The sequence below is a fragment of the Canis lupus genome, chromosome 32 (assembly GCF_011100685.1).
Source record: "Canis lupus familiaris isolate Mischka breed German Shepherd chromosome 32, alternate assembly UU_Cfam_GSD_1.0, whole genome shotgun sequence".
Taxonomy (NCBI): Eukaryota; Metazoa; Chordata; class Mammalia; order Carnivora; family Canidae; genus Canis; species Canis lupus.
The window spans coordinates 26,594,836-26,609,983 of NC_049253.1; the positions used below are offsets into that span (position 1 = coordinate 26,594,836).

The window sequence follows — 15,148 nt, forward strand, 5'->3', positions numbered from 1 at the left end:
TTTGTTCTACCTCTTTACGGTCACTATAACATACTTCTAGGATGTCACACTGAAAAGACAGGCTCAAAGACATTCAGATGTTTCCTCTTGTGTTCTTAAAATGAAGAAGTTCATTTTAAACAGTTTTATGTTTGTACAAAAACAAACATATATATATATACAAAGAAAAAATAACTGAGATCAGAATGCTTAGAGACAGCACATGCTTCTATTGTTTTTTTTATTTTTTTATTTATTTATGATAGTCACAGAGAGAGAAAGAGGCAGAGACACAGGCAGAGGGAGAAGCAGGCTCCATGCACCAGGAGCCCGATGTGGGACTCGATCCCGGGTCTCCAGGATCGCGCCCTGGGCCAAAGGCAGGCGCCAAACAGCTGCGCCACCCAGGGATCCCCTCCTATTGTTAATACCATCTATTTCCCAGAAGATAGTAAAAAAAAAAAAAAATATTTAAAATTGCTACATTTTAACAAATAAAAAAAATAAAATTGCTACATTTCTAAGTTATTTCTCATGAACCCTGCATCTTAGCTCCATATTCATGAAAAAAATGCAATGCATGCTAATAACTTTAAAATAAAAATATTACAGAAAATGTTATTTAATGGATTATACATTTTATACACAGAATAAAATATTAAGCATTCAGTGAGTGCTGGCTATTAATATAGATAGATATTCTCTTACATATCTCATTCTTTTTTCCTTTAGAACAAGTCTAAGGAGTGTTGCTTTAGGATGTTACCTCAAACCCCTCACTATAAACAGGTTATATCTGCCATCTTGTTACCAAGTTTAACATTTTTGTGTGATGTGGTATTTTAAATATTTAAAGTATTCTCTACAAATACATGTCGAGCATTTTGTTCACTAAAAGGTAATATGAAATCAAAGATTTGACTTCTTAGGTACAGAAACTCAATTTCAAAAATTGAGTGTACAATTTGGCATTTGGTCAAACTGTGTACAAAATGTCGTGCATTAAAACCAACTCAACCTGCCCTTTACCCAAGTTCAACTGCTTTGCAATATCTAAATCTATTTCAAACAAACTTATTTCCCCTTATATCTTTCATTATTTTCTATAATTCCAGGAGACTTGCATCTTATAGCTCATATTTTCATCCACAAGCGATTAATCCTATTTATTCTTCAAGATCAAGACCAAGCAAGTCTTATCTACCCCTGAAGCCTTTCAGACAAAAATCAGAATGAAATGTTATTGTTATGCTCTGAATTCCTACAGTCCTTGTTAGGCATGCAATCTCTTATTGTGACGGATTGTTAACCCTGTTCAACCACCGTGCATCGGATTCATCCCAACTGGAGGGTAAGCTCCTGAAGAGCAGGAGCAAGGAAGTCTTATGCCTACCTAGATAGTAGATGCACATGACAGGCCCTTTATCATGACTACTATGTCAAGTAATAAAATGCAATAAACAATTGCGTAACTATAGAATATAGTAAGTTTTTCATTTTCTACTTTGTGAGTCTGATGTAAATTAATATACCATAGTATAAATGATACATTTTAAATAAACAGTTACCGACTCTCTAACAGTGCCAAAAAACAAAATATTCGTAGATGCAACCTCTTAATGACTGCAGTCATACAACTCATCAAGTACATTTTTAAATTGCCCATTAGACCTACATTCCAATGATTCAGGAAAGTTAAGGTAGCAAACTTCAGAGTGGAGCTCTCAGTCTAAGTCCTAAAGTAAAATATAAAACTGCATGTGATCCAATGTTGAAAGTGCATCTTATTTATTTTATTTTCTTAAGCAATCTCTACACCCAACATGGGGCTGGAACTCACAATCCTGGTATGAAAAGTCACACACTACTGACTGACACAGCTGGCACTGGGGAAAATGGATTTTAAACCAGTATGAACCTAACAAAAATCAAAATAACAAATCCTTAACTGTACTGGTCTTCAAAACGAACAAGACTGTTAAGGAAAGCTACTTTCACACTGAAAACACCAACTACCAACAGTTGGCATGTGTTAGTCAAAATACAGAGCTTCTTAATTAACATCAAATGAAGACAAATCATTCCGACAATAGGTTGACCACTTCACTTCTCTTTCTTCTTCGTGAAATTAATGAAGGGACAGTTGGAATTTCAATGCTTTAACAATGCTGTGCTTGGCAGGCGCTTAGAGACATTCCAATTTAAAATAATAAAGATTGGGGATCCCTGGGTGGCTCAGCGGTTGAGCGCCTGCCTTTGGCCCAGGGCGTGATCCTGGAGTCCCGGGATCAAGTCCTGCATGGGGCTCCCTGCATGGAGCCTGCTTCTCCCTATGCCTGTGTCTCTGCCTCTCTCTCTCTCTGTCCCTCATGAATAAATAAATAAAATCTTTTAAAAAAATAAAATAAAATAATAAAGATAATGCCCTATTCTCTCAGTGGTAACCCATACGTAGGTTCTATAAAAGCTCAGGCTACTACTTCTAAGAACAAACATAAATTTGCTAAAGCGTAATTGGTAGACACTGTCCCCAAGTCCTCCCTAAGCTTCAAGTTACATCTTTGGAATTTGTACCTGTTATAAAGCAAATAGAAAAAGAAACCGAAAGAAATTGTGTTGCAGCCTAGATTAAATAGTATTTCAGCTCTTTTCTTCATAGTTCTTAATCAGTACTAATCATGTACACTCACCTAGATGTCTGCTTCTCTTTCCTCCTCAAGGCTTTTAATAAAACCAGCTTTACAGTGAAATGTGTGTGTATTATTTTTAATAGCCTTCCTTGGGGTTAGGGATATGTGTTCCATTTCAGTGGGAAGGTATTCAACTGTAAAGATATGAAAAATGAAAGCTGTTGAAACCAAGTCGGTACTTTGTGTCTTGTGGGTCCTATTGATGGCCTTAAGAGGTAAGAGAAGTGGGGACCAAATACATAAAACACATTAAAGGCAAGATCCGTGCCTCCTAAGAAACATTTTTTTTTCTACCTGTAAAAAGGCGAGTGATTCCTGACTTCGTTGCCTATTCCAGGTCCCACGGGGGCGGGGGCCGGAGTGGGGAGGGGGGGTGGGATGTGCAGAATCGCTTCTAATTCTGAGAAAGATGAGGCGAAATGGAAGAGAGGAAGAGAGAAACGAAAGAGGGAGGACGAAAAGGAGAGAAGCCCGGTAATCCACTGAAGGAAACCCCGAGAAATTTCACAACTCTTTGCCATAAATAGCCTTTCTTCTCACTCTGGATACCTCCTCCTTTACATCAGCAAGCTCAGCCTCCACGCGCGGAGACGCACCATTCACAAATCCCTCCGTCGCCCCCTCGCGCAACCCTGCCCCTCGACGGCCCCGCCGGTGCGAGTCCCTGGGACACGAGCCAAAAGCCGAGCGGGCCCACGGGTTTCACCTCAAGGCTGATTACCTCGCCAGGTGAGCCAAAGCACTGATTAGTCGTGCACGCCCGCACACACGCGCGCGCACACACACCCCTCCCCGGAGCCCCGGACGCGCCACCACAAAGCAATTTGTTCACACTAAGTCGCTGCTGCTGCTGCCGCCGCTGGGGAGGGTCTCGCCTCCAATCCAGGAAGCCGGCGCCCGAGGAGAGGCAGGCGGGGGCGAGAGGCGGTCCCGGCTCGGGCACTGCGGCTCCGCCGGGAGCCCCGGGCTCCCCGCCCCCTCCCCGGCTCCGTGGCGTCGCCCCCGCCGCGGCGCCCGCAGCCCCCGGCGCCAGCTCGGGCCGACGGTCCCTACCTGCGGGAGCCCAGCGGCCCGGAGCCCGCGCCAACTCTCGCATCGCCCTGGAGCGGCGGCCGCGGCCACCCGGAGTCGAGCGCCCCGGTGCGCGGAGGAAGAGGCCACGCAGCGCGCGGGGAGTCGCGGGCCGGCGGCGAGCGGACGAGCGAGCGAGCGCCCCCCCCTCCCCCGCCTGCCTGCAAGGCCAGGTCTCCGCGCCGCGCCAGCCGGGCCCGCCGCGCGCGCCCCGGGCCTGGGCGGGGGCTGCTCCGGGGCGGCCCGGGCGCGGCGCGGTCACCTGCCGGGCAGTGGCCCCGCGTCCGCCCGGGTCTGGCGCCGGCGCGGCGGCGGCGACGCAACGCGCGAACCCCGGGGCGCGGCTGGGGGCAGCGGGGGGCACCGGGGGGCACCGGGGGCGTTTACTACCTTGAAGGGCTCCGCGCCGCTTGTTAAGGCTTCTCCCGGGCACTCAGAAATGTATGTCTTCGGGGCTCGGGGGTGTCTTTCCTGGTCCCCTCCTCCGCCCTCCCTCCCCTTCTCGGCTGTTGGGCTCCTTCTCTCCACTCCCAGTTGCAGAGTCGAGCTGCGTTTTTTAATGATCCTCCTCCTCCTCCTGCAGCCTGCGCCCGCAGCGCCGCTCTGCCTGAGCCACCGCTTCCCCGGCAGTCATGTTGAGAGAGAGAGAGAGGGACACGGATTGGCAGTCGGTCGGCGACTGTCTGTGGGGAGAGAGAGCGGAGCAGAGCAAGAGGAGGGCAGGGGAGGGACGTGGGGAGGCGCTTGCAAGTGTGTGAGTGCGCGGAGTGTGACTGCGCGGGGAGCGCCGAGGCCCCGGGCGCCAGGCCGCGCTCCCCGACTGCGGAGGGGGCGGCGGCGAGCTCGGCCTTTATAGGGAGGGGGCGGGGCGGGGCTTGGAGGGCGGCGCCCAGGCTACCGGGGCCGCCGCCTGCCGCGCACGCAGCCTCAGGCATTAGCGCGCGCACACCCGCCGCGGGCCCGTGGCTGAGTTTTCGTTTTAGGGGCGGCCGTTTCCGACCGCGCTGCCTCGGCCTGCCCCTTAGCCCAGCCCTGTGCGGTGTGTGGAGTCCAAGTGCCTTGAGCGTCCAAAACAAGCAGGGGAGGCCAAAGCAATGCGAAGGGGCCTCAAGGATGCTGAAAATGCAGTGTCTTTTTCTCTCCAAACCACCAATGCTACCTTCTTTCTCTTCCACCTCTCATTGTGAGGTTCTCTCACCCTTTCTCCTTCTCACCCAACCTATTCCTCTATGGACAGGTCTCCTCCCTCCATGGCAGCAAGGAAAGAAGCCCGCCTTCTAAGCAACTCACACTTCCCAGGAACCGTTGGCGGCAGTGGGTTCCTCCGTAGGATAATGGGAGCGTTAGAACTGTGACCTGGAGAGGAACTTCTGTTCCTACACCTAAATTCCTCGACCACACGGTGATTACAAGCAGAACCAGCTACCATTTTGATATCATCCGACTGATGGCCCCTGGAGAAAATTTTCCAACTTAGAGATGGGGAAGACTTCAGATGCATGGTGCTGTTGCTTCCCTGATGTATTTATCCTGATTCTCTCTCTGCCATTGTATTGCCTCGTTTCCTTTCGGGTTTGCACTGGGTCCTGAAGTCTTTCCCATCCATCCCCTTCTTTATCTCCACTCTAATATATTTATGTCTATCAGGCAATACAGCAGATGGAGTGCATTTAACTGTGTGTGGGGTGTGTGTGTGTGTGTGTGTGTGTGTGTGTAGGAAACATTTTTTAACCCATTCTGGTGCCATCTAGGATCACTTTTGTTTGTTTGTTTGCTTGTTTGCTTGTTTATTCATGAGAGACACAGAGAGGCAGAGACATAGGCAGAGAAGTAGGCTCCATGCAGGGAGCCCAATGTGGGACTTGATCCCAGGACTCCAGGATCAGACCCTGGGCTGAAGGCAGGTGTTCAACCGCTGAGCCACCCAGGTGTCCCATCTAGGACCATTTCTATATAGATAATTCATCTCCAGTGTTGTTTGTACACCTGACATCAGCTCTCTAGCTAGCCTGCTGCCCACTTTGTGATCTGATGGACTACTATGTTGAGAAACAGTTTCTAGGAATCTAACTGGCCACAATCTTACTGCTGAAATATGAATAGATTGGCTGTAAAAGCAAGGTATATTTCTTTAGTGAGGATTAGTGGTTGATGTGTATTTTGGCATGGATACAATTCTGATTTGGAGTGCCAATTATGGAAAATTCTTTTTTTTCTTAAATGCGACTAAAGAAAGTTAAAAAATATTTCAGAGGCTAGAGGGGTGGTGGAAAGGTTGACAACTCAGTCTCTCCTTATTAGTAGTTCATGGCCATTACTATATCCCCAGGTTTGTTGTCAAATGTTTGCCCATTACGTATTTTCCATTTTACCATTTTCACCTTGATTTTCCTTTCCCTTAGTCCCTTCATGCCTCATACAAAGAGTTTAGAGACTGTCCAAGTGATTAAAAGTGGCTTAAACATGTAATCAAGAAAAGGCAGCAAGGTTGGGACCAGTGGACCAGTACATCAATAACATATAAATACAGTACATTTTATCCTTTGCTCAAGCATTGAAAAATAGATGTATTTAACAAAGGATGTTGGGATTTAATGTATTCATGCCCTGTGAAAAAAGCTATTAAAATTTATTCAATTTTACAGACCAGGAAAGTCAGCTTGGGGAGGGTAGGTAGGTCACATGCTGGTTAATTCATGCAATTGAGCTCAAACTACTCTACTGTCCATACCAACTTCCATTCAGAACGCCTGGTTTAGTTGAAAGTCTTTATGGTTTCTTTAGATAATTATGAAATAAGCTGATTTCATAGCATTTCCTTCTATCTCCTGCCTACTTTTTCCAGCGCAAGAAGGGATTACAAAATATTTATTTTTTAGAATTAGTCAAAGATTTAAAAATCTTAAATACTTAGACTTATAGATGAAAAATGCTAGGACACTTTTTTCCAAAGTCCTTACTAAAGGAATCCCACTATCACTGCAAAAGAAAATTCTGTAGAAGAGACATTCCTGATCTGAAAATTTGCACTTAGCCAGAAAATATGTGGATTTTATAAAAGCTGCAAATAGACATTAAAAAAGAAGGAGAAGTAGTGTCCCCCTTTAAGAACAACGCTCAATTATATTAGGCAAGTTTTTGGTGCTTTTGGTCCCAGGTCTCTATTTAATTGTCATAAATAATGGTAATTTAATAATGACCCTATAGTGCATACTTCAAAATTATACATTAGACCAGATATTTCAAGGGCATTTTTGGTAACCACAACTGATTGTAATTTTCACACTCTCAGTTGCATTCATAATTAGTGAGAACCATGACAATCTGTCAATTGCTTTTACTCATTAAGGTATTAAATAAGCCAACATTTCTCACTTAATTTTCTAACAATTTTACTTCCAATATAAAGTCCAGAATTCATATACACCACATTAAAAAGCTATGAAAATATATAAGCTAAAACACTACTGAAAAGTTTATTCATTTTAACTATTTTGTATTTTTTGTTGAAAAAAATCCGTACTAGAAACTGCATTTATAAAATCTAATGAACATTTCAGAAGTAAATGAATTATTCTCTTTTAAGACGATTTAATGTTTCAAGTAGAATTTCCCACTTTGCTACACTTTGAATGATACAATTTTTGTTTTGATAGGAAAACAGAAAGTTAATGACTCTTTCCAATTTGTTCATTTTCATCTCCTATGCTTGCTGCTATTTGGTTCCCAAGTGCATTTTAACTGGCAAGTTCAATGAAGATTTGGCATTGCACCATTTGATGAAAGCAGAAAAATTAGGTTGCCAATTACATATGTGCCCCTTATGTGCACTGAATTCCCAATGAATGATGAGCCAAATTAGAAATTCTTCAGTAGTGATACCTAAAAAGTAAAATTAGTGTGTCTAGGGAAGGTAAGGAGATAATTTTTATTTAAAAAAAAAAAGATTTTATTTATTTATTCATAAGAGACACAAAGAGAAAGGCAAAGACATAGAGAGAGAGAAGTAGGCTCCCCAGGAGAGCCCAATGCAGGACTCTATCCCAGTACGGGGATCACAACCTGAGCCAAAGGCAGACACCCAACCACTGAACCACCCAGGCCTCTCAGGAGATAACGTTTCTTAACAATGCTATTAATATAATGAAATGTATAAGACGTTTTAGAAAGTGAATTAACTTTAAAATACTTGCAAACAGGGCAGCCCCGGTGGCGCAGCGGTTTAGCGCAGCCTGCAGCCCAGGGCGTGATCCTGAAGGCCCCAGATCGAGTCCCACGTCGGGCTCTCTGTATGATGCCTGCTTCTCCCTCTGCCTGTGTCTCTGCCTCTCTCTCTCTGTCTCTATGAATAAATACATAAAATCTTTAAAAAATATATTTGCAAACAATATAGAGGAACTATAAGAAAATAAATTAGGTATGCAGATGATGTGAAGGAATATTTGCTATCGGAAAGATAGTGATGACGCTTGAAAACACCAAGATCGCTGATGCACCCGCATCTTTGAGAGGCCCTAACGGCAGCTCCGCGAGGAGGTTGAGCCTCACTAATCCGTGTTGCCCTCCTCTCCTCAGGACAGGACATCCAGCCCAAGGGGACCTCACCTGCTTTGTCAAGTGGCCACGCTACCTCCAGCTGCAGTGGCAGAGGGCCATTCTGTATAAAGGTCTCAAAGTGCCTCCTGCCAGTTCACCCAGGCCTTGGGCCGCCAAACAGCTATGCAACTGCTTAAGCTGGCCCATACGTACAGACCAGAGACAAAGCAAGAGAAGAAGCAGAGGCTGTTGGCCTGGGCCGAGAAGAAAGCTGCGGGCAAAGGGGATGTCCCCATTAAGAGGTGGCCTGTCCTTGGAGCTGGGGTTAACACTGTCACCACCTTGGTGAAAAACAAGAAGGCTCAGCTGGTAGTGATAGCCCATGATGTGGATCCCACTGAGCTGGTTGTCTTCCTGGCTGCCCTGTGTTGTAAGACAGGGGTTCCCTACTGCATTATCAAAGGGAAGGCCAGGCTGGGGCGTCTGGTCAACAGGAAGACCTGCACCACTGTCACCTTCACACAGGTTAACTCAGAAGACAAGGGAGCGCTGGCTAAGCTGGTAGAAGCAATCAGGACCAATTACAATGACAGATATGATGAGATCAGCCGCCACTGGGGAGGCAACGTCCTGGGTCCCAAGTCAGTAGCTCGCATCACCAAGCTGGAAAAAGCAAAGGCTAAAGAACTGGCCACCGAGCTGGGCTAAGTGGACGCTGTTGAATTTTCTGTACATAAAAGTAATAAAAGGTTCTCTTTCAAAAGAAAGAAAGAAAGAAAAGAAAGAAAGAAAGAAAGAAAGAAAGAAAGAAAGAAAGAAAGAAAGAAAGAGAAAGGAAGAAAGAAAGAAAAGAAAGGTAAAGGCCACTTTTCCTCGCTTTAGCCTAATAGAGTAAAAGAAACTTTTTTTTTTTAAGATTGTATTTATTTATTCATGAGAGACACAGAGAGAGAGAGAAACAGAGACACAGGCAGAGAAAGAAGCAGGCTCCATGCTGGAAGCCCAATGTGGGACTGGATCCCGGATCCCGGGACAAAGGCAGACGCTCAACCGCTGAGCCACCCAGGCGTCTGGATAAAAGAAATTTTTAAAAAATTAATTGTAAATTTGTTATTAACATTATGAATTTCTTTCACATTACTAAAAGGTAAATTATCCTTTTGTGACACTGTTGCAACATGGAAGTGGCATTATGAGTACCATAGAGCAAGAAGACTTTAATGGAGATTGAGGCTGAAACCTGCATTTGGTTCAAGATCAAACGCTGATAAGAAAGTGTAAGAGAGAAGGCAGAAGGATTGACAAAGCACAGGGAAAACTCGATTTTAATACGGCATTAACTGGGGCAGCCTCCAGGTAGAGCAGGGTAGAACAGTTTGTCGATAGAATTATCTTTCAGAAATTGGTAATGGTGTGACACATACCTGGTAAATTGTCTTTTTGTGTGTGTGTGGCGGAAATACAGCCTGATAGCAGAAGAGTGGGTTCTGTTCATGTTCTTGCTCTGTGAAGAACACTAAAAGGCCAGCCAGGTCAACTGACCAGGATTTCAGAAGAGAATCCTTGGCAAAAGCTAAGTCCAAATGATTGTGTCTTAATACTCACTGCAATGAGCTTTTTGATCTAGGAACTATGCAGACACCAAGGATCCAACCCACAGACAAATGTCATAGCAAGACTTCAGCTGAATGTATGCCAGTGTCCTTGTAACATGGGCTACCATGTCCCAGGTTTACAATTCTAAACCCATTTAATGGTCTGAGAGATGGTAAGCAGGGGGTGTAGAGAAGCATCACTTGCCCAGCAGCTGAGGTAATCCTGAGTTTCCAGGAAACTATCCAGTTTAGAAAGCTGAAAAAATTTGAAGTTGGGGCAGCCCCGGTGGCTCAGCGGTTCAGCGCCACCTTCAGCCCCGGGGTGTGTTCCTAGAGACCTGGGATCAAGTCCCACGTCAGGCTCCCTGCATGGAGCCTGCTTCTCCCTCTGCCTGTGTCTCTGCCTCTCTCTCTCTCTCTCTCTCTCTCTCTCTCTCTGTCTCTCATGAATAAATAAAATCCTTTTAAAAAATTGCAGTTGCAGGAGGAAAGAACTGATACCAACATTAATGTTCTCTGAATTTATGCCTCTATTTTCTAAGGGAAGTAAACTGTATTAAAAATAATGTTTATCAACATAAAACCAAGGGTATTTTTGTAAGCAAATTTACCAGTAGAAACTTTTCCTTTCATATAATTTCCTTCTTATTATTTTTATATCCAGGTGTGATTAATGAGGTCTTTTGGAAAACAACCACAGGATCTCTCACCTTCGCATGAGGTAATTTTCACATTCAAATACTTTTTTTTTTCTGATTGCAATATTACAAAAAAATATTTAACCCAATTAATTGGTTCATTTGTTGATATCTCTATGGGTTACATCTATCAAAGTGATTTTTTTCTTGAACTTTGGAATTGTTTTGTTATGATTATCCCCAGGCATCTATGTGTTTGTTGGGATTTCATTAAAAGAAATAGAACCTGATACATTTTTTAGAAAAATAATCAGTTAAATCATCTCTTAAAATAGTGTGTTGATAAAAAGCTGAATCTATAACAATAAATCTATAAGTCCTATAAATATATCTAATAGTAATAATAGAAGAACCGAAACAAAGCTGTGATAGTACTTTTGTACTACTTAGGTATGTAGTAAAAATAGGCAATGCAAATAAAATAATCTAAACCATATTAAACCAGTACTTAAGCAGGTTGGAAACTGGTCTTACCATCTGTCAGTTTCTACACTGGCAGTTTCATAAATGAGATCTCTTTTTAACAAAACATCACAGCAGGAGATACAGACATGTGAATTGTAATTAAAATGTGAAAAATGCATTTCCTAGTTTTTGTCATTTGTATAAAGCTACTCTTATATTGTGGAGCTCTAGACATATGAAATTATGCAAAATGAAAGTCATTTTTATTTTGCCAAATCTATACATTGTTTGACTAAAAATTTTTACTCCAGTAATGACTGCACATGCTACCATGAATTAAAGTGTTTTTCCCTTATGTCTGGTACACTCAGTAATGAGATTCAATTATTTTTTAATCATCAAAATGTAGAATATGAAGAGAAATAATTTGTATATTTTAATGTAGTCTAGATCTGCTAAGGACTAATTTTATTATTGTAATATTTAACTTGCCATTATATTATGTGAATAAATGAATTTTATTCACTTTCTGGAAAAAATAAACCTAAATAAGATTAATTTTCAGTTCCCATGTTCAACATCTTGGATGTTATCTAGAAATTTAAGTTAATGTCAAAGATAGCAAGTATTCTTGACCTTTATCATTATGGAACTTATTATGTGCATGTATATTATATAACCAAACCCATTTGCATTCTAAACCTATTACTGGGGTGTAATAATGCTTTATTTTGCACTCTCTTCACTTCCAACTTTTCCTCCAAATGTTAACATTTTAACCAACAAGTTGGGTATTGAAGTAGGAATGAGTTATTAAATCACCACGTAGTTGTTTCAAGTATAGCTGTCACAAAATATCCTATCCCATGTGTGCTTCTTACAATGAGATGTTGAAACCATTCTGTGACTGAGAGGTAAGGATTATGTCCCTTCTTAAACCTGAGCAGACTTTTGTGACTGCCTCCACCAATAGAGCATGGTGAAAATAATGTTATGTAATTTATTTCCTAGGTTAAGTCATAAAATCAATCACTTGTCAGTCACTTTTTGCTTATTCTCTTGGGACAATTGCTCTTGGAACCTAGTCACTTGCTATAGAAACTATGTAGGGGACCACATAGAGAAGAATTGATGCCTTCACCCCTCAGCACCATCAGACAGACTCCACATACTCCACATGTACCCAGTACCAATTTGCAAGCCACATAAGTGAGCCATCTTAGAAGTAGACCTTCCAGCTCCAAATCTAACCACTCCAGCCATCCATGTAGAGCAAAGACAAGCTGAGCTGTAATAATTTTTTCACTGCTGCATAATGAATCTGCCACAAACATAGTGGCTTAAAATAAAAGTCAATTTATTAGATCACAGTTCTGTGGATCAGATTCTTCAAAGATGTGGCTAGTTCTCTGTTCAATATCACAAGCCTGATATCAAGGTGTGAGCCAGACTGAGTTCTCATCTGAAGGTTCTGGGATATAAATGAGCTTCCAAACTCTTTCTAGTTTTTGGCAAAATTCAGATCTTAGAGTTTAGTTCAAAGGTTTCTGTTTCCTCGACACATGGCTGCTTCCTTCTTCAAGCCAGTAACAGTAGCTTTGAATCTTTCTCATGCTTCAATCTTCAAGTTTCTCTTCCTCCCCCAACCAGAGAAAACTCTGCCAGTAGACATAAGCCAATGGTCAGCTTATGACTGACTTACTCCTCATTATATCCCCAGTGCTCAGCTGAAGCAAAATAATGTGTGCTCAAGGAATTTTGGTGCCTTCTGAATGCTTATGACATCCAAGTTTCCATCTCCAGCCCTGAACTACTAATTCATTTCTACCTACCTCCTTAGCATTCCTACCTCTATATAGAAGCCTTCTGGATTCTTCTCAACACCTGTTGAGGTGGTCTTCCCTATCTCAATATCTGCTCTATTCTTCTGGTTGTTTGTGTTAAAGACCTTTGGGTCATTCTTAGTTTCTCTTTTTCCTTTATAATGCACAGCTAATGTGTCAGCAAATCCTGTTGGCATTATCTTCACATTATATATAGAGTATTCAATCACTTCTCTAAACTTCCACTGCTATGACCTAGTTTAAGCCACCATCATCTTTCACCTGGGTGATTGTGATAGCATTCTAACTGATCTCTACATACACCTCTGTCCCTCACAGTAATATTTTCAACACAGTAGGCAGCATTATCATGGTAAAATTTAAGTCAGATCATGCCACTGTTCTGCTCAAAATTCTCCAATGGCATTTTACCTCAATGAGAGTAAAAATTGTGAGAAAGGTCTACAGGCCCTGCATTTCCTAATTCCCCTCCCACATCACCACCCCTATTTGCTGTTGCATTTCCTTCTGTGAATTTAATTTCTGGATACATGCAGGAGTCCCCTTCTCACTTCACTTTCTTTCAGACTTTGCTCAGACGTCATTTCAGTGAAGCCATCACTGGCTGTTGTATCTAAAATAGAAATTCCGGGATCCCTGGGTGGCGCAGCGGTTTAGCGCCTGCCTTTGGCCCAGGGCGCGATCCTGGAGACCCGGGATCGAATCCCACGTCGGGCTCCCGGTGCATGGAGCCTGCTTCTCCCTCTGCCTGTGTCTCTGACTCTCTCTCTCTCTCTCTCTGTGTGTGACTATCATGAATAAATAAAAAATAAAATAAAATTTAAAAAATAAAAAATAAAATAAAATAAAATAGAAATTCCACCACATGCTCACATCCACTTCTGAGCCCCCTTACCTGTTTTTATTTTCCTTAGCATTTCTCTCATTCTAAAATACTGTATTGTATGCATTTATTCTTGTTTATTGTCCATTTTCCCCACTAACATAAAAGATAATGAGGCCAGGAATGTTTCTGTACTCACTGTGTCTAGAGCAGTGCCTTGTACATAGTGATCCTCAGTAGTATCTGTTAAATGAATAATGAATCACTGAATAATAGCACAAGACCATATATTCAATGACGGAAGCACATACAAAAAGTGCAACAAGGAGATAAGAGGGCTTCAACCCTTTCTTCACTGACTTTTCTGAAAAACAAAAGCAAATTCTTGCCATTTTGTATAAGCTTTTTTAAAAGGTTTTATATAATTCTTTTATAATTTCAGTATTTATGAAGCATGTGGTAATTGAGAAATGTGTCTTCACAGTGATTCTAAAAGCAGATGGCAGTCGTTCATTTATTCCTTCAGTCCACAAATATTTATTGAGTGTCTACTATGTGCCAGGAGCTAGACAAAGGTGAGTAATAAATATTCACAAATTTTAATCAAGCATTGACAATACACTAGGCTGAACATTAAACTATGGCAAAAGAGAAGTAAAAGATACAGTCCAGACATCTGATAATCTAACAGGAAAGATGAATAAATGAACAGATAATTACTAAACTGTATGATAAGGGCTACAATAAAGGCAAAACATTTTTAAATATTATGTAATATGGGTATAAATAATCCAAACTTAAGGGATAGGTTGTCAGGGAAGGATTCCTATCTGGCTTATGTTCTAAAATATATATCTTGCTTGATTATATAAATTTTATTAGACAAGTGGCAAGAAAATATTATTCTGTTTTTTTGGGTTTAACAAATATTTGTTGATTTTTTAGTATTCAAATAATCTTGGGCTTGGCAGTCTTACCAAACATTGAATTTATGAAACTATTTTATTCAATTATAGTTAACATGGTATTATGTTAATTTCAATATAGTGATTAACAATTCTATATATGAAATTTTTTAATCTACACATGTTATTTTTTTATCCTTAGAAGTAAAATAAGATGGGATTGCTAATTCAAAAGTCTTAAATGGGGGATGCTTGGGTGGCTTAGCAGTTTAAGCCCCTGCCTTTGGCCCCCGGGCGTGATCCTGGAGTCCTGGGATCGAGTCCCACATCCGGCTCCGTGTGTGGAGCCTGCTTCTCCCTCTGCCTGTGTCTCTGCCTTTCTCTCTCTCTCTCTCTCTGTGTCTCTCATGAATAAATAAATAAAATCCTTAAAAAAAAAGTCTTAAATGTTTTTCTAGATTCACATGGACATAATGGAAAATTCAATAGATGAAAAAGTCAATTTTCTAGTCAGGTTCTAATTTATTTATTATTTTTATTTAGTTGACATAAAAACATTATTTTTTTGTTTTGAAGTCCTGTATTCAAACTAAAATGCCTTA

At 41.9% G+C, this 15,148-nt stretch overlaps 1 protein-coding gene and 1 non-coding gene across 5 annotated transcripts in view; one reads left to right on the forward strand and one right to left on the reverse strand.

The window, feature by feature from the left end:
- The window catches only part of CCSER1 (coiled-coil serine rich protein 1), a 1,364,327-nt gene extending 1,359,776 nt beyond the window's left edge, over positions 1-4,551 (reverse strand). For 3 of the 4 annotated variants that reach the window (XM_038582134.1, XM_038582136.1, XM_038582137.1), the window contains exon 1: positions 4,131-4,551. The gene's annotated coding sequence lies outside the window, so the exon portion shown is untranslated. Of the gene's footprint in view, positions 1-3,722; positions 3,842-4,130 lie in introns of those variants that run through there. The other variant, XM_038582135.1, reaches the window with a different exon arrangement.
- Positions 4,552-8,160: 3,609 nt separating this feature from the next.
- LOC119867266 lies at positions 8,161-8,235 on the forward strand. Its single transcript, XR_005383001.1, has one exon. It is a non-coding gene; the product is annotated as a small nucleolar RNA SNORD24 (small nucleolar RNA).
- Positions 8,236-15,148: the final 6,913 nt, after the last annotated feature.